A 21,056-nucleotide genomic window follows, 5' to 3' on the forward strand; every position below is an offset into this window, starting at 1 on the left:
AAGTTCTAGTAAAGAACCTTTAATGTCACTTTGCTCTTAAAGAGTCTTTCTGTATATCTACTTGTATATGCCTTTCTCCAATCTTTTGAGTAAGACTCCAAGAACCTAATGATCAGAACAACATTCAGAACAGGATGATCAGAAAGGAATGAGGAAACCTTACAGTGAGAAGAGTATTTAAAAATTAATACTGTTTACATGTATAGCAGAACTAGTTTTAAACACACTAGTATGTTTTTCAGGTTAAGTCAAAGGTTCATGAGACTTATAATAGAAGGTGAAGGGTCTTAGCATTCAACCAAATTATATATTTCACTACTCATTCTCTTCCCCATGAAATGAAATCTTCTGCAGTAAATATATTTTTTTGCCATGTCTATCTAACATCATTTTTTTCTCATTCATTAATGGCTACCCTTGAATTCCTTTTGAGGAATCATATGCTCCTAGTAGGCATATGAATCACTCTCTGCCCATTACTTTATTTTATTCATGTGGTCAAGGTGATGGGCATATTACCAGTGAGACAAAATAGAACTCAACTCTGGGTCAACTGGAATGTTTCCTAAGAGTAAATATTCCTTCTACTTTAGTTGCTAGTAGGACAGGATCAAAGCTTAGAATATCCTACATCCATCTTCCTATAAGAAAAAGTCTATAAAATATACTATTAGAAGAAAAATGAAGCCAGTAATTTTAACTTCTGAGTACAACCATTCCTCAGACTAAGGTGATTTCCAGAGATATGATCTCTCTCTCTCTCTCTGTCTCTTTCATTGTCTCTTTGTACTTTGGTCTCTACCTCTCTCTTCTTTTCAATCCAGTCAATTTGAATTGAGTATTCTCATACCCTCAAACAAAAACAAGTCATAATTAAAATTTTCTGAAGCAGAAAGCTATTTACTTACTGAAAATTAGGTTTACTTATGGCTCAAATCCAGTGTATAAGAAAAATAAGCTTTGAGAAGAATGTTGATAATAATCACTTGTTCAAAGAGTGGCTCCAAGTGAAGGTGTTTGAAATGATTGTAAGATATGCAAAATATTGGTTGATATAAGTGGGTAGAGGACAGAAGGGAAGAGAAAGAGATAAAGAGATGGTAGAAAGTAGGTTTTTTATAGAAAGGTCAGATTTCTTCATATGCAAAAGCAAAACATACATATGAAAATTGAAACCATGTTACCTAAAGGATGACTTATTTTTAAAAAGAAATTAGTTCTTGCCTCTTAGGTTAGACAGAAAAGGAGACTTGGAAATTCATATTATACTGTAGTTATTAAATGGTGATTAACTAAAAGGACCAGGTAGATAAGAAAAATTGGTAATTTTATAGAGCTATTTGTGGGTAGCAGATTATTACAATTTATTTTTAAAACAGCACATAGTTTTATTTTACTTGTTATTTACTTATTTTCCCAGAGGTTGAAGCAAAGTCCATACAATCAGAAAAAATGGAAACTGTGGAGCTAATCTAAACTTAGGGTGGTGCTTGCTCAAAGCCAAGGCTACATAGTGGAAAGGCAATGTTGATTGGTAGGATGATAAGTAAGGTGGCTCGGCTAATTTTAGCCAATCCATTACCCATCCTACTTGAGCTGTCACTGCATTTAATAACTTAAAGTTAAAGTCTCAGCTGGAGGCTATGTCATGTTCATTTCTGGGACTCAGACATATCTGTACACATGGGAAAATTGGCAAGAAGTTTGCTTAATGATATGCAAAGCTAATGGAATTCATCTTAGAATGTGCTTCAGTAAACTTGACAGTGTGGGGAAGAGAATGTACTCAATCATGGTGTGGCCATTAAATTGATTCTTCACTTTCTGGTTATATATTAGAAGAATACAAAAATAAATGCATAAGGTGAAAGTATGCTATAGCACAGATTTGAATGCAGAAATAAGCTGTGAGCAACAAAACCTTAGTGTCCTACTCAAAAGTGTAACATAATTAAGAGGCCTTCTCACTGCATCACAGCCCACAGAGTAGGCAATTACAGTGATGTAAGAAGTACCTCTCTGGCTCAATGACCTAGAGATCCAACCAGGACCTCAAGCAGAGACATCCTGATGTGCCAGATTAGAGGGCTGAGTAGTAACAATAGCAGCAGCAATGTGTATATAGCCAAATTAGTTACTTACTGGAGGAATGATCTGTGCCCAGAACCGTGGTGGTGTGTAGAACTTAGCAGGAGACAAAACGATGATCACTGCAGGTGCTCTTGTGGAGAGAAACAGCAGGGCATGTTGCAGTTATTTTTAGTGAATGGGCTGAAACCCAACTTAATCATAAAGTTAATACTGAAGCTATCAGAGCTCTTTCTGTTCATGGCTTATGGGCAGAAATACACAATATAGACATGCACAAACAGGTGTTTGTAGAGTTAATTTGTACTATGTGTTTAATTTGCACTCCTATTTTAAAGTGATTTTCCATTCCTATGGGGATTTAAATGCAAAGTTTCCCTACCCGCCCATTAAAATGAAGAGCTTAAAGCTATTTAGACAAATAATTGTCAGCAATAAGGGCTTCAGCAACACAGAAAAAAAAAGCTAATTTTCTTATTTCTTTGTTTTCTTGGAGCAATGAATTCACATCAGGCCATTTTGACATTGTAGAAGGCAAGTCTATTAAAGTATGAATTATGATTACTTTGTCTCTTATGTTGGTCCATTTAGCATAATAGTTTCAATTGACCTAAATACCAGATAGTACATTTTATTTTAAGTGTTTGAAATTAAAATAGATTGAATGATTTTCTTGTCTGTATCACAGCTGAAGGTTTTGTTTCACTCTGAATTAATACAAATGACAGTAATCACACAACTGGATACACCTGGGATGTCATACTGGATTTATCCAAAGTCTCTCCATAACTGGGAATTTATATCCATGTAACTGAAACTCAGTAATGGTATTAATGTTTCAAAATCAGGATGTTTTAAAAGTCAAGCTTGCAGAAATATAATCAATATAGCATCCAATTTAAAGAGTGTGATATCTAGTAAAAAAAAAAAAAAACAGAATGAAACATCTTTATGCAAGCTGTACTGTCAACATATAGCAAGGAAATCAAAAAATATATACACATTCTTTAAATTTATCAATTTCATAATTTATATATCTAAATATAATGTTAATAATGTGCATACAGATTTAGCTATATTCTGTTCATGGCAACATTATAGAGAAAAATTATGAATGACAAAAATTAAATAGGGGTTCAATTGATAAAACACTGTATTTTCATGCAATGAAAATTAGCTGTATTTTAATCTGGTCTGATTATATTTTTTAATTTTAAAGCAAAGTTTAACTGTGGAAGATCACAAATATATGCACACTGGAATGAGTTATTTTAAGTCAACATACCTGACGAAGCTAGAAAGTGTCCATGTGCCCCAGCCCAACCTCAACCTTCCCACTTTTATGTAACCACAGTTCTGACTTCTATAGCATTTACTTTTTGTGTCTTCACTGTTTTTATTGCTTGTGTTAATTTCCAACACTGTACTTCAGTTTTGTTCACTAACATAAATAAAAATGCAAAGCAACATCAATATCTTTCAAGTCTTTTTTACAATATGAAGGTTTCTCTTATATTTTATGTGAGGTTGAACTGTGGGAATGAACTATAAGAGTAAACTTTGGGAAGAAAATGTAGTAATAGTTCGTATAGACATTACACATAACTTTTCCAAGATTATTGCTATGAACTGCTAAATTCCTTATTTGTAATTTTCTCTAACTGTATTTTATAGCTATGTAATTAAAGCACTGCTACTGAGTTTCCTCTGCTGGGTAGATCTTTGGTCTGAGCAGCAGTGAAGAATAATGTTGACAAGCAGTGATTAGAGATGCTGACTGATCTTAAGCTTTGCTCTTTATTTCATTAGTGACCTGATTGGTCTCTCAGCTTAGAGCAAACACATATGCATAAGAAGTGCTGACCATAATGTTGAAGAAAAGGAGGTTAGTAACTATGGGCCCAAAGATATGTTGAAGATAAGAGGTGGGCTTAAAGTGATTGCATTTGTGATCGGAGTGTGTGTGTATGTTCTTGATCAACAGAGTGCAACAGGCTATGCCTCTAAATTCCTCCCTTCAACTAATGTTTAAGGATTATCTAATGTTAAAAGTTCCTTGCCCTCTGTGCATACAATATGTTACTTGTTCAGGTATTACTGCTTTGTGGATGTTCAATAAAAATGCCAGTGAGTTCCTTTATGTAGAAAAAGCTACAGATTACCAGAGCACTGGGGACAGCAGATGCAACAGGTTTACTAATGACTTGAATTATGTGAGGCTGTAACTGCTTGAAAGTCTATATAGATTTGAAAAATAATTAAAGAAGTAATAAATATGAGTACATATATTTCAAGATATTTTGCTGAACTATAGTCTTTAAATTTAAACCTTCCTAAAATGTACTATAGCATATATACTTAGATGATTCTCTACTGGAGAAAGATAGAGATCTATGTGTTCTAGAATTATTAGATTTCAATCCTTAGTGCACTCTAATCTGTAGAAAACAAAAGGTAATTAGAGTAGGGCCTAGAGATGTCAGGAGATGTAATGGTTTTTGATCCATGTTTTTTCTGATAGGGTTGTATTGAATCATCCACCCTATGTTTATTTCCCCATCTTCAAAGGGTGTAATAGAAATTGATCGAGTTCCTACATGGGGTTCTGACTGATAGATTGACTGCTACATATTCTTCAATATTATTCTCATCTATGATCACTATTGTATCTTGAAATAATAATGTCAACCCTCGTACTGCCCCAAATCTCATTTTATTTCCTCAACAACATGAGACAGATACAAGTTCTAGTGTTTTGATTTATCTTTTGGTTGTATAAACTTACATCTAGTTGGCATTTAACATTATGAGAAGGATTGATGAAGAAGCTCCAATTCACCTCTGTATATTTGCATTCATTCATTCTTTTCTTTTCTTTTTTGAATTTTGTGTCATAAACTCTGAAGGTCACAGTTGCTTCCAGAGATCTTTTGAATCCAACTTTGATAACTATTCCTGTCAGATTTCTTCAGGAATTTCAAAATGCTAAATACAATTACGTGTGTTGCAAAAGCAGGAGGGAATACATCTGTTATTGTTGATTAGCAGAAGGTGCTGTATGAATACCACACAGATGCCCTAAATCCACCGAGCATTGGCTGAGTTCTCTCTCTGCATTGTGACTGCCATCTTGCTGCTCCATAGGCTCCCCGATTTCTTGCCAGCATTTGCTTGCAACCTGCTAGTTTTGCATGGAGACAGAGAAACAATGGGCTTAAATCAAGCTCAGCTATACTGAAAGCTTCTCTACCACTTGGGTTCTTATGACTCAGTATTAAATTTCTATAAATATACTTGAAGAGTCTGTGGAAAACAGAGAGCCTATAGAGGTTTTGGCAATAACTAACATCATCTCTAGGGTTTAGAGTAATTCATTTCATCTTCCATGGACAACACAAACTTCACTTGAATGTAGCTAACAATTGGAGCAGCTGAAGAACTGAGCACATGATTATAGTTCACCAAACAACTTTTTAAATAGACTAATTATCATAGAATGTGTGTTTCTAATTCACTGAACATTAAAATTTGACATTCACTGTTGAATTTCAGTACAAAATAGAAATATTGTATAGGTTTCAGTGCCCATGAGAATGTCAAAAGCTTCCAGGAAACACAATCAGGTATGTCTTTTCACAGTACCTTCACCCATTGTTTTACAGCCTCTCTTTAAATCCACACATCATAACGATTCCCTACCATGTGTTAATGGGGAAAGAAAAAATATAGGGTTGAAGTACAAATAGCTTATATGTGTTGTATGTACATACCAGAAGTGGACTGTTACTGCTATACATTCAAGCTCAAGGAAGCCCCACACAAAGGAGATTCTCGGCAGTCATGTGTATGTGTATCACAAATGGTTGTAGAAATCATTGATGGGAATTTGCATAGTTCAACTTCATGGTAATACTTAATGGTTTAACTTACTTCTGACAGACTAGTAAAAATTAAGGTTAAAAATATTACTGATAAGGAAATCACAAGAACAGTGCCAGATCAACTTTGTATTAATTATTTTGTTTTTGCTGTTGTTACAAAATAACTAATGCCAAAAAAATGCATGAAGAATAGATGTTCAATGACATCATAAGACAATTTGAATAAAGGTTCAAGAGCACAGTGCTGTCATATACTTGGCATGCCATAAATCCTTTATGGTGAATCACAGCATAGCCCAGGACTTTACATGGAGAGACAGAGCAAGCATTGTGCCTCAAGTTACTCACAATCTGTGTTCCACTGTTAAGAAGCTAGAGTGGTTTGTGGATTACATAGTTGTAGTATAAACTATGTAATAATAAGAGCTACAGAGTATGTTCTAAAAGTTCTACTAAATGTCTTAGATAAATGTCCAGTGAATTCATGGCTAGAAATCCCAGATCATAAATTAAAAAGTTATGACTTAAGTACAATACTTTACAATTCACTGTAATATTGTTGCTCTCTGCTTCAACATATTTGTGCCTTTATCCATGTAAAACTCCTTAAATATTATGATTTTTAATTCTTTGAATGTTAGGACAGCACCACAGTTTTACTTAATTAAAAGCTGGCAGTACTGGCTGCCATTCTGGGTCCTTCATTCTTCTGTATCCGTGCTTAGAAATGTAATTCTGTGTTTGTCTCCAATTAGCTAGTGGAAATACAGTTTCTGAAATGTCATGGGGACAAAGAAGAAAATTTTAAAACACACGGGATTCACTGAGACCAATACCAGTGTTGCTTTGACCAATTAGCCTGGTCAAATAAAACCTAGAACTAGGTATGGGAGAAATTAAGGATTACAGAAGCTGGGGAATTTCTATTTAATTTAGGCTTTATGATGAATTCTAGATGTAGACACACAATAACATTTATTTTATGCTAATTATATCCTAATCTTGGCTCCTCCTTTCTCTACATTATCTTGTATCAAAAGCACTGTGAACAGCCAATTCCCTTTGTTTCAGCAAGGAGTCAACCAAACTGAAATGCTTTCCTGATGGCGCACAGTTGGTGGCATTTTTTTTTTTTTTTGTGCCTCCTATTTTGAGAATGTGAAGCCTCACTTAAACAAAAAGACAAAGAATTAATCTTATGTGCGAAAATAACAATAACACCTTGGATATTATTTTCTACTCACACATTTCTGGTAAATTTAGTAACAAAGTTCTTATCATATATCCAGTGGGAGTCTGTCTATCATCTATTTTTCATTTGCATCTGGGTGCATACATGGTTTGATGCAATATTTCCAGAAGAAGCAAACTATTAGTGGTTCCAAATGTTAAACTCCCACCAGGACACAATACAATTTGTTGCATTGGTTCAATATTTTTCAAATGTTTGCCTGAAACCATTGTCATCATTGTTTTTTAATCTTGTTTCCTTGAAGAAAATTATTTATTAACCTTTATCAAAAGAATGTTTGGTTCTGCACTTTGTTCAGATTGCTTATGTCTTTTATCTTCTAGATAAATATAGACTAGATTATAGGTAAATTAAGGGTAAATTTCATGTTACACCATTGATATTCACAAGTAAGGTAAATCCATATTCAAGTATTAAATGCTTGTTAAACACACTAAACAAACATTAATGAGGCAGACTGTATTGTTATTAAAATATTAAGTTGAATACAGTATATTAGGAGGAACGAGTTTTTGGAAAAAGAGCTAGCCTGCACCTTCCTTTGATGTAGAATTCTTTGGCTTTAGAGACAATAGCCGGCTCAGGGAACTTCTCTAATGGTTGGCAACAACACCACAGTCAGTTTATCCTGACCAAAGTTATGTGAATATTCATAGCCTCCAGTACCATGAAGTTGTGTGGAAAAGGATAAATACATTTTATGAATAAACAGGAATAAAGATTCAGAGGGATGAAAAGTTTAGCACAGAAGGGACTTCACATGTTTTGATGAGTTTCTTCCGTATTTAATCTTTCTTTTTGATCTAGAAAAATTATATATATCTTAGTAGAATGAGCAATGCCCTTTGGAGTTTGTTTTGAATTGACATAGTCTTGCTAATCTTTAAGATATTCCTTATTTGGGGATAAAGAAACTAAGTCCTACATTGGCTTTATGGAATCCCTATTGCAGAAATTCACCATTTTTTTCTAGGAGATTTTTTTTAATTATTTTTCATTATTATCCATTTATTTATTTATTTTCATTAATTACTTTTGTACTCAGTGAATACAGTCAAGTTGGTACCATTGTTAGGCTCATCCATACCTTCCCCCCTCCCCCTGGTCCCTCTTTGTTGAGGTATATAGGTCATGCATTGCAGAGTTAGCCCACAGTTATGGGTAGGATAAATGTCTCTGCATATCATGACCCAACATGTGATTCTGACATCCTTTCTGCCCCCTCTTCCACAAAATTTCCCTGAGCCATGTTGGGTTCATTTTTGGTCTGCTTCAGTGCTGAGGTGTTGGGGGCCTCTGAGGCTCTGGCTCTCTGATTTGGTAGGAGTTGATTTTTCTCTGTGTTGGTCTCCTTCCCCTTTGTGCTGGTATCCCGTTCATCAGGAAAACAGCACCCTTGCTTGTTTCACCAATTATTCTTAGTTTCAGCTGGGGTCCTTTTGAGGTATGATGGGCTGGTTCACTCCTTAGGATCTGTGTCTATCTGAAAAAGAGAAGCAGATTCTACAACAGAGAGTAAAGTTAGCACCAGACAAATGGGATAACTCTTATTTTGTTTATAGAAAAGTTAATAGGTGTAGGCCATCTTGTAGCCCATGATTGATGGTAGCTTGAGAATGGAGAGCAGGCTCATGTTTGGATATATTTCTGACTTGTTTACCAGCTCCAGCTATGGGGCCCATTATACTGAAGGGATCAGTTAGCCAAATCCAGAGCAGCTGGTCTCCTACCATGGCTGTGCACCCCTATTGCACTGTGTGAGCATCATGACAGGTTATTTGCTGCTCAGTCGGTTATACCATGACTTGCTTGGACAGATATTGGCTATTTTCCCCCAGTAGCACCTCCTGGCACTAGACTCGCTGACTGGAGACTGACTCCCTTCCAGCTTGGGACATGTCATTCCATTTTACATGTCAACTGCATATGGTGTCTTCAGCAGTAGGGTCTTACCATTAAACTTTGGTAGGTCATCAAGTACTCTGACAGAAACCTGTCTTTCTTTTGGGAAACCTTATAGGTCTCTCTGATTAAAAGCTCATTGTGGATGATAGCCACATGCTGATACTGGGAGTTACAGGTCAGTGCCCACTAAGAGAAGGAAGAAAAAGATAAGATAACTAATATAAAAGACTTAGAGGAGAGAGAGAGAAAGAGAGAGAGGTTTTAGAAGATTAAGCTCAGTCTTCTTCATACACTGTCCAGTGCCTTGAGGCTCAGGTGTTCCCTCTAAGGGCCTGGTGAAGGTTCAACCATTTGTTCTGCCTTTTAGGATATAGAATTTTATGGTACCATTGTCATTTGGGCCTAGATTTGTGTCTCCCACTCCCTCCTTTGCCCTACCCTACCTCCCCACCCACTCTATTGTCTAGTCCTCAAGAAGCTTTCTGGGTATATCAGCATCTTGGGTAGATTCAGGTTACATGCTGTAGATGAGTGAGACTATGTGGCAATTATCTTTCTGTGATTGGGTGAGTTCACTGAGAATGATCTGTTCCAGGTTCAACCATTTTTCCTCAAATTTCATTGTGTCATTTTATCTTACTGCTGTGTAAAATTCCATTGTCTAGTTATACCACATCTTAGCTATCTGTTCTTCTAGTGATGGACATCTGGGTTGATTCCAGCTCTTAGCTATTATGAACTGAGCTGCTATAAACATGGTTAAGCAAATCTCTCTTGACTGAGGTTTAAAGGTTTTAGGGTACATAACAAGTAAGGGTATAACTGGGTCTGTTGGTAACTCCATAGTCAGCCTTTTCAGGAGTCTCCATATCGCTTTCCAAAGTGGTTGTACCATCTTACATTCCCACCAACAGCGGATGAGGGTTCCTAATTAGATTTTTTTGATGTTTGCTTTTTCCATGAGTTTTTAAGAGAGACATAGTCCTACTTGTAAATCAATGCGTTTAGACCTTTAAATGTCTGTCTGAACTCTTGAATATTAGACATTGATAGTTTGGGTATATATATATATAATTGAATACACACACACACATATATATATATGAATTCATGACAATATCTCCAATGAACATAGAATATTACAACTATCTCCTAATCCTACAGATTTTACTGTTAACTTGATTTTACTCCAGGTTAAAAACAGTTACATAGTTCCTCAATTCTAAATTATTATTTCATTTATTTATTTGAGAGAGAGAAGGAGGTAGAGAATGGGCCCACCAGGGACTCTACCCACTGTAAACTAACTCCTAATGCATGTGCCACCTTGTGCATCTGGATTTTGTGGGTTCTGGAGAATCAAACCTGGGTCCTTTGGATTTGTAGGCAACCACCTAAACCACTAAGCCATCTCTCCAGCCCAGTTCAAAGTTATAATAAAAAGAGCTTCACAATTTCTATATCAGTCTCACTACTACTGATTAATCTTAGTGTCTAAAAACCCTGTTATTTATATCTTCAGAATATACTAAGAGGGTACAGTCTAAATACAACTTTTGGTGGTTTTAAATTTGATAACAGGTCAACTTTTCTATTTTTACCATAAAATCAGCATTCTAATTTTAGTATTATGAATATTCAGACAAGATATTCATCTATTTCTTTTTTCTTCTTGTTTTTTCAAGTTAAGGTCTCACTTTAGCTCAGGCTGACCTGGAATCCACTATATAGTCTCAGGGTGGACTCAAATTCACATCCATCTTCCAGCCTAGGTGTACTGAGTGCTGGGATTAGACATGTGTGACCTACACTCCCTACAGAGGAGAGAGAATGGAAGTGCCTGGGTCTCCAGTCATTGCAAATGAATTCAGATGCATATACCACTTTGTGCATCTGGCTTTAATTGGGTACAGGGTTATAGAACTTTGGTCATTAGGCTTTCCAGGCAGGTGCCTTATCTGATGAGCCATATCTTCAGCCCCTAACTTTGTTTTATATTGCTTTAATTTCTTTGGATTTAAACTTTAACTTTTAAGCACACCACACCTGCCTTGTACATGCAGTGCTAATTCACAGCAGTATATACATTTCATGGATATTATATAGGCTGCCTTTATACATTCTCTGTGGTCCTCTTTTGTTCAACAAGGCTGATACATTGGCCATATTAATTTTTATGTCATCTCTACATGTGGGACCAGCAACCCTGACTCAAACTCCTCCCTGTTTTCTCTTTAGATAGGATAAGTCATACTCTCTTTTAAGTATAAACTTCTTTGATGATTAGCCTTTAGATAAAGTCTAAGGTGTAATCTCTTCAAGCTCCCTAAGTAGTTACTTACCTCTTGCCTACAGCCTTGACAGTAAATAGATATGCCTTACCTGAGATGTACTCAGTTAAAGTTCCTTAATTAGCTACTTCTATTTGAACCTTCATCCATCTCCTTGCCGATAAAAAGATGTACTTTTCCTAATAAAACACAGATATGTGATTCTCCACCTGGACTTTCCAGCCCCTGAGGCAGCTCAAAGACAATTTTGTCTGAGAGATCTCCTGTCTGTGACTCCATCATTAATTTGTCCTTAAATCAAGGCATTAATCTAACAAATCCATTTTGACACATTCCTCTCTACATCACTAGAAATATTAGGAAACAAAAATGAACTATCTTTCATCTGAAGGTTTTTTTGAGATTTACATCTAAGACAGTGAAATGGAAACATATGTAGGATCCCTTGGACATGCTGACTATCTAGTGTAATTGAATTGGTTAACTCCTGGTTCAGTGACAGATCCTGTCTCCAAAAAAGGAAATTTGAGAGTAATTGAACACAACACCTAATTTTGATCTCTGGCCTCCACACACTGATCATTACAGACTGATTCAAATTTTAATTCTTTTTTTGAAATGATTAAATTTTATATTAAATTATATATTTTATCTAATGTAAAGCTTAATTGAATTGTATTTCAAACTGCTGCAAAAATGATCTACTCTTAAATGGGTAAATACACATTTCCCCTCCCTTCCTCACTGTGACATCCCTGATTCTATATAATTAGTTTTTTATATGTAATTAGTTTAAATTTGATTAACTTTGTCTATTTCAGTAAACTTAAAAAAAAAATCCCTAATGTTTCTTCTTTTCTGTTTCATTGGTTTTGTTATTTTTGTTGTTTTCTACCTTCTATTTCCCTGAGGACTTACTCAATGTTATATTTTTAGCCTACTGAGTCAATAACTCATTTATTTCTAATATTGCTTCTACTACTAGAATCTATTGATTTTTATAACTAGTTGTTTTACTTATTTCCTCAAGTTATTATATATATTGATTTAATTATTACTTAGCTCTAAAGACAGTTTCTGTTATGATGTTTTCATCTGACAGTTAAATTAATTGTGAGTGTGTGTTAATGCATGTATTTGTTTGATTTTTTCCCAATGTAAAACTTAGCTTTACCCATAATTTTGTTACTTATTTGCAATTTTATTGCATTATGAAGAATGCAGTTATTCACAATCTCAGTTATTCATTCTGACTTTGTGTTGCTTTTTATTTGATTTTTTTTTAATTTTAGTATAATCTTGTAGTGAAAATTGATTCTATAACTTTAACAAAATTTCTGTGTTGGGCGAATAAACTATTTGACACCATAGTTTTTCATGTTTCAATGACCCTAAAATATTATAAATATAAATAAACAACCTCCCTACCTATTTGTTATAGAGCTTAAATTGTGAGTGGAGGCTTTTCTTATATTGTTGATAGCTTAATACATTTCAGATTTTTTTTTAAACTTCCCCAAATGTGACGTTTATTCAGCTCAGAAACAAAAAACACTTGATGATCAAAACAGTAACTCAATATTCATTCCATCATGCAGCTATATACATAGTAAAAATTAAGCCATGTGTGCTTTTAATAGCCTAAAATATTTAAATAGTTATCCCGGTATAACAAATATCTTTGATTTGGTATTATATTAAGTGTTTATGTCATCTGCCATTCTCTGTACCTATAGATTTATTTAAAATAAACATTACCTGTAGCATAATTTAAAAATTTAAAAGAATGTCTATAAATGAAATCCTAGAAACATTTGGCATCACCAAATTCAATAGCTCTCATGAGGTTCAAACACTAAGGTTGGGTATTTGACACAAACATAAATTATGATTATAGAACTCTAAGTTACACATAATTTTGAATTAGGTAATACTATAAACACAAGTACAATTAATTACCATTTTATACAAAATGATCTTTTAAAAGATAAATGAAAATGACAAGTTTAAAAATTCAAATAGCTGTGACATTAGGTTTTTTTTTTTTTTTTTTTTTTTGGTTTTGCGAGGTAGGGTCTCACTCTGGTCCAGGCTGACCTGGAATTAACTCTGTAGTCTCAGGGTGGCCTCGAACTCATGGCGATCCTCCTACCTCTGCCTCCCGAGTGCTGAGATTAAAGGCGTGCGCCACCACGCCCGGATTTTACCCTTTTTTTTTTTTTTTTTTGAGGTAGGATCTCACTCTAGCTGCAGCTGAGCTGGAATTTGCTGTGTATTGTCACAGGGTGGCCTAGAACTCATGGTGATCCTCCTACCTCTGCTTCCCGAGTGCCAGGATTAAAGACGTGCGCTACAACATGTGGTTTACCCTATTCTTTTCAAGATTATTTAAAAGGTAGATATAGTTAGCATTTTCCAAAATGATAAGTAATTGTCTCATGGACATGGAGTTACTAGATCTGACATTTAAGTCTATGTCAGTTAACTTTGTAAAGTAGTCTGTGAATTTTGGCACTATTTACTATCAGAAACCAACTTAGTCTCTTAACTTCCAGCCCATCATAATGAGTTGCTTTCTTTATTGTTTTGGAAACAACTGAAAGCACATAGAAATGAAAATACAGCTTGGGAAAGAAAAAAAATAATGAGATTGTTTATATGGTTGAAAACTCTTGTTGTTGCTAACATAAAAAAGCATAGGAAAACCCATATGGGAGAAAAGAGATGGCACAAAATTCTATGAAATTAATCTATAGTTTAAAATTAAATTTTAGAATTAAATGCATTAGGCAAAATTCCAAAGCAACAGTGTATAAATTTTTGAAAAATAATTGCTTGTACTCTAATTTTACTGTGTACCAGAATGTTGGACAGAATATGCATCAATAGTGCATTACATTAATTATTTAGTATTAATCTCTATTTCACTGTGCTATTGAGCTATATTGATTTTAAATATTAAAAGCAGAAAAGTTAAAATCTATAGTTATAGCTGTAAAAATTGTGAGCATGTGAAATTGGTTTTATGTCCATTTTTCTCTTCTTTTTCTTTGTACTCTGGGGAGCAAATCGTTTCTTTTCTCATTTCAGTGTGTATTTTAAAGGTAGGCCTTACAGCATATAACATTTGCCTACTCAGACTCAGGCATTAAGCAAGGCTCTGTTAAAAGAAAATAGTATTTTTCACCTCCTTTATGAACTTCAGTGTTTTTCAGTTCCGAGATTTATGTACTTCTCAAGAATATGTTTAATTTTGGTAACTAAATATGAATCAATCGGTAACAGTGATGCTCTCAGCCAGTTTCTGTGTGTATATACTATAGTATCATGCCTTCATAACATTAGTGGATACTGTGATGAACTATAGCAACTGACATTCTTTTAGGTGAACATCTCAGATTGCTGACCTCAAATCTAGAGCCTGCATCCAAAATTAAGCAAATAAAAAGAAATAAACAAGCAAAAGAAACATAAATACCTTCAAGTTCTCCTACTTATTGGTATATCTGTTAGCTATATTGGTAACTTGATTGGATTGTGAGTGGTCTCAAGTCAAGATTATTGTGAGTTGTTTGGTGTAACTACTTCTTTTTATTGCTATGTAGTCATCAGAAAATGTTAAGTAGGGCTGGAAAGATGGCTTAGCAGTTAAGGTGCTTGTCTGCAAAGCCAAAGAACCCAGGTTTGATTCCCCAAGACCCATGTAAGCCAGATGCAAATGGTGACACTTGTATCTGGAGTTCAATTGTTTACTAATTTACTCTCACTTTCTCAAATAAATAGATTTTTTAAAAATGTAAATTAATGTATGTATCCTTGGAATGACCTTTTGATTTTCTCACTGGAAATGGCCTATTTGAGAATTTTACTTGAATGTTGAAAGAAAAAATGACACAATGAAATTTGAGGAAAAATGGCTGAACCTGGAACAGATCATTCTCAATTACCCAATGACAGAAAGAAAATCACCGCATAGTCTCACTCATCTACAGCACCTATCCTGAATCTATCTAACATGTCTTATATACCCAGCAAGCAGCTCATGGACTAGACAATAGGATGGGTGGGGAGGGATGAGAGGGCAAGGGATGGGGTGGGAAACACAAATCTAGGTTCAAATGGCAATGGTATCATACAATTCTTGTAAGGTATCTCAAATTCAACATGCCAAAATATAAGCCCATAGTCTTCCCATCCAATCCATCCTAGCCATATTACTCAAACCAGAAACATATATTGAATTTTCCTTATTGCTCTCTACTACCCTATGCTTAATTTCCTTACTAGAATGTAACATTCAAAGGAATGAATTCTTCAAATAGTATCCTACTATATAGCATGTTACTCAATTTTGGTTTTTTTTTGTTTGTTTGTTTGTTTTGTTTTTTGAGGTAGAGTCTCACTCTAGCCCAGGCTGACCTGGAATTCACTATGGATTCCCAGGGTGGCCTCGAACTCATGGCAATTCTCCTACCTCTGCTTCCCAAGATCTGGGATTAAAGGTGTGCAGCACCATGCCCAGCTCAATGTTACTCAATTTTTCTGGACCATGATTAGATGTTCTAAAATCAACCACAGAATAAATCAATAACAACAGACAGACATTACAGACAGATAATCCAGGAGATCATATATATATATATATATATATATATATATATGTATATGTATATGTATATGTATATGTATATGTATATGTATATGTGTGTGTGTGTGTGTGTGTGTGTGTGTGTATTATAACAGATTATGTAGTATTATCCCCTACCCCAACTCCAATTGCCCTTGTGGCTCTTCTCAATGGGGTTATGCTAATTACTGTGGGGTCATGACAGCCTCAGTCAGTCCCTATGTGGGGGACTGAGTTCCAGGATATTCTTATCCTCTCTGTGGCTCTTAAAATCTTTCTGCCCCCTCCTCCACAATTTATTTTACTTTTTTTTTTTCATGGCTCTGGGAATTGAACCCAGGTTCTTGTGTATGTTAGATATCCCATAGTCATAGTCCACCAACCTCAGCCTTTTTGTGAGACAGAGTCTTCTTATATACTTCGGGCTGTCTTGAACTCTTTATCTGTTTGTTTCTGATTCCAAAGTGCTGAGGTTAGAGTCTTGGGCCACTTCACCTAGCTATAAATTTTTCTTGCTATCACAAAGTAAAGATATCTAAGCATTAACATAGAGAGTTGGCAATAAATAAGTATGTTCTTTGTAAGTACTTAGCTTGAAGGATGTATTTTATAGAGTTATAATCCCTTATTGTTATTTAAATACATTTCTTTTTATGCTATTAGTACAAATTAATGTGGATTCTTCATGAAAAAACACAATATTTTAATATGCTAAGATAAACATATAAATATATGGTGATAGAATTTATATTCTGTCAGAATTTCTATAAGATCTTTCATCTCACATATTCAGATGGAAGATGATTTAAAATCATTATTGAAACCATATTTGAATTAACTTGTGCCCAAACTTACATCATATTGATATTAAACTAGGTTTGCCAAAATTAAAACTTATTAGTTTTTATGAGTTAAAATGCTTGTATTTTCAAAAAATGATTTGAAGCAAGGGAAAAAGGAACTAGGTAGTTAACATATAACAAATTCTAGAGAACAGGTCAAGTCATGCATTGTTTAGATACTTCATCCTGTTAGATACTTCAAAATATGTTGTTATTTTGTCCACGTTTATAATTCAGAACAAAATAAAATTTCCTGGGAGACTGTTTAAAGTAGAAATCCAAATTCTGAATATGTAGGAATTCTTTCTTTCATTATGATTCTTTTTCAACTTCCTAAAAATCTTATTATAAATAAAATTGTAAATATATCAAAATTCAATTTACAAAGAAGATCTTAAATAGGAAATTAAGATGAACAACTAAATTAGAAAATGTAAAACCAATAAGTAAGACTAGTCATATATTTTATATCCATGGAACATTCAATAAATAGTCTGCATATAGATGGAATTAGGTAGCATATGATATGTATGTATTTATTCCTTTTCTTTTTTCTAATAGATAATATTTTTATTTGTTTTACCTTTGAAAGTGGAGAAGGAAAACAATTCTACAACCAAGATACATAATATATAACTTCCATAGTTATAACCACCACCATTCCTTTTCTGAAAACATTAAAAATTATTGAGAAGGAGCAAAATCACTAAAATAAAGGCATGAAGAAGAAGATTGTCACTGGCTAGAGGATATTTAAAATACTTTCTCAATTTTGAAAGTTATTGTTTAAAAGCCAGGGTAGAAGAAGTCACAGCCCAAAATTCTAATAAAAGTGATAGAAGCAAGAGGAGTCACTTTTTTTTTTTTTTAACATGTAGTCAGGACAAGTATCAAAGAAAGTAAAGAAAGAATATTAGGGCTGGTGAAGTGTCTTGGAGGATAAGGCGCTTGTCTGCCAAGCCTAACAGCCCTGGTTTGATTCCCTAGTACCCATGAAATGTCAGATGTAGAAAGTGGCACATGTGTCTGGAATTCATTTGCTGTGGCTGAAGGACCTGGTGTGCCAATTTCTGACTCTTTTTTATGTATCCCTTTGCTTACAAATAAACAAAAATATTTTAAAAATAATATTATTTATGAGCTGAAAATGAACTAACTCTGCTTTTACTTAAGCATAGATGTTTTGCCTACTCGTAGGGTAAAATAATAAAACTGAAATGTTTAATCCATAAAATTTAAAAAATGAACTTATATCTTACAAATGAGTCAAAAACATAAAAATTAACACAGCATTCCTGAAGGTTATGTACATTCAGGATTTGAGGAATTCACTAAAGCATTTATTGGATTTTTAGTTGTTTATCCTAGAAAAAAGTTCCTAATCAGTATTACTGATATATAAAGAACTCATTTTTAGAACAATCTGTTTCTTAGTCTCAAATAAAAATTTTGATGGTATATCCAACATGAATGAGAAGCATAGATTAAAAATACATGATGTTGGAAGAAACAGGAAATCTGAGACCTTCTAGTTAGTCCCCCATAAAGATATGCAAAATTCTCTGTCCATGGACTAGATGCACAGGCCACAAAGAAGGAACGACCATAGCATTTATCTTTTGTACACACTGCAGACCAAGAGATGTTCAAGTAGTTAAGAAAAACATCACTGTGTCAAAAACAAAACAAAACAAAAACCAATTATCTGGTGATACTTGTTGAGGCATGGTGATGAAGACTACATTCAGAGCTCCCATGATGGTCATAAGGACCATTGTGATAGGGTTGCAGTGCCAGAGAGAGTGGGGTGAACTATGGAGGAAACATGAACAAGTAGAAATTTATATCCAAAGACCAAGGTGGGAGTTGGTGGATGAAAAATTTCTAAGAGGAGACTTTATGGGCAAGAGGATGAACTGGTTTGACAGAACTCTTGCTCTGCATAGTTCATTGTATCCAGGAAAGTAACATAAATAAATTTAAAATTTTAAGTGGAGTGGAAAATGCAGCTGCAATTATTAAATATTTTGGTGCCATTAAGGAGAAACTTTAAATTTATGCTGGAACAATAGGAAAGGCATCTTGTGGAAGGGCTGGACACCTTCCATTTGAGAGTACTTGAAAAGGAGAGCCTCAAGAGCACCTTATTCCAGGAGTATTTAGCCATACAGAAGCTTTTCCCCAGGTTCAGACATGAAGGCCCACAGAGAGTACTGCATTTGAAGTATGAGGAGACCATTTCAAGCTGGTGTGAGAACTTGACAGCATCTATGTGTTGCTGACTTGGCAAGAATTCAAGATGCAAGAGTGAGGGAGTCATGGAAGCTTGTATCAAGATATCATATATAAGCTGGGCATGGTGGCGCACGCTTTTAATCCCAGCACTTGGGAGGCAGAGGTAGGAGGATCACCATGAGTTCAAGGCCACCCTGAGATGACAGTTAATTCCAGGTCAGCCTGGACCAGAGAGAGACCCTACCTCGAAAAACCAAAAAAAAAAAAAAAAAAAAAAAAAAAAAAAAAAAAAAGATATTATATAAAATGTGAATCCAGATGATGTGTAGCAGGGTTGGTTAGGGTTGATTTCCTCATGGAGCTGAGAAGGCTGTGCATGAAAATATGATGGTAAAGCTAGTCTTTCAGTGGTACCTAAAGATGATGGATATGCCAGGGGCATGAGGCACTTACTGGAGAAAGTTCCAGGCACTTAGTAGAGCATACCCAAGAGATAGGGCACATATGTTTGTTGTAGGTGGCAGAGCTGTGGAGATGGAGCTACCTGATTAGACTCCAGATCATGTGATGAAATCCAGGTTGCTGCCCATGATCTTTAGGGTTTCGTAGACTGCCTTGCTGATCTTAGTCTTGCTTCGGCCAGCTATTTCCTTCCCATGCTGCTTCTCTTTGGAATAGGAATGCTTACTTGGTGTCATGCCATATTGGAAATATATATACCTTGATTTTGATTTTATAGCTAAGGGAGTAGCATGAGTCTCAAAAGAGAATTTGCACTTTTGAACAATGGTGAAACCGTTCAGACTTGAGAGTCTTTTGGAAATGAACTAAATATATTTTATGATATGCCATCAAAATTAGTCTTGATAACAGGGGTGAAATATTATGATTTAAAAGTGATGTGTTTGCATGCCAAAATAACAAGATAACAATTTGTGATGGTTTAATTTTGATTGTGAATTTAATTAGGTTAATAAACACCTAAGGCCTTGGTGAAGAATATTGTAGAGACAAAAGGCTAAACATAAAAAGCAAAATTCACAGACTTTAACATACTATCTCAATTTAGAACCTCACCAAGACATTTTACACAGAGATCTGAAGCTTAACCCCTTATCACCCATGAAAAATGGCCAGTCTCTAGCACCACAACTTGTGTTGTAAAACTTACTTCTTGAAAAGACAAGAGGTTTGCCTGCATTCTTAGACATGGACCTGAACTGAAATGTAACAATAATAAGACCAAGTCATGAACTTATAACTGCTATGAAACAATGTTTACCCCGCTCTGTGGTTCTGTCTCTTCTTTTGGAACTTGCCCACTGCCTTCTTGCAGTGCATTTAATAAATTCTCTGTGTCTTTTCTTAGAAAATTCTTTAACTGCTAATGTCCCTGACCTCTCATAGTTCTTTTGGATAGTGTAAACTTTTGGGTACATCTGTAAACGTGTTTTCATAGAGGATTTATTGAGGTAGAAAGACCTGCTCTAAATGTGAGCAGCACTGTGCTAAGGCTGGCGTCCTGGGCTGAGTAAGAGTTAAAAGGAGAAAGTGATCTGAGAGCAGCATTCATCCCTCTCTGCTTCCTAATATACTCACACGTGACAAAATTCTTGCCTAGACAGCTGAGGACTGGTCCTGTTGCTATGCCTTCCCTAACCAAACTGTGAGCTGATATAAATCCTTCTTCCCTTGAGTTGCCATAGTAATGTGAAAAGAACTGTTTGAGCTTAGAAGAAAATTCAGAAGCCCAACCAGAGGTTGATCATGCAAAGAATATGCTAAATTCAAGTGTGAATAACAGGAATTAAATGTCAGGAGATTGAGTTGTATTTTAGATTGGATTCAGATCAAAATGGATTTGTGATTTTTAAATCCTGATTTATAAAATTGAATAAATATTAAAAAATATTATCATAGCTAAAGAAATGTAAA

Source organism: Jaculus jaculus, chromosome 1 (assembly GCF_020740685.1).
Source record: "Jaculus jaculus isolate mJacJac1 chromosome 1, mJacJac1.mat.Y.cur, whole genome shotgun sequence".
Taxonomy (NCBI): domain Eukaryota; kingdom Metazoa; phylum Chordata; class Mammalia; order Rodentia; family Dipodidae; genus Jaculus; species Jaculus jaculus.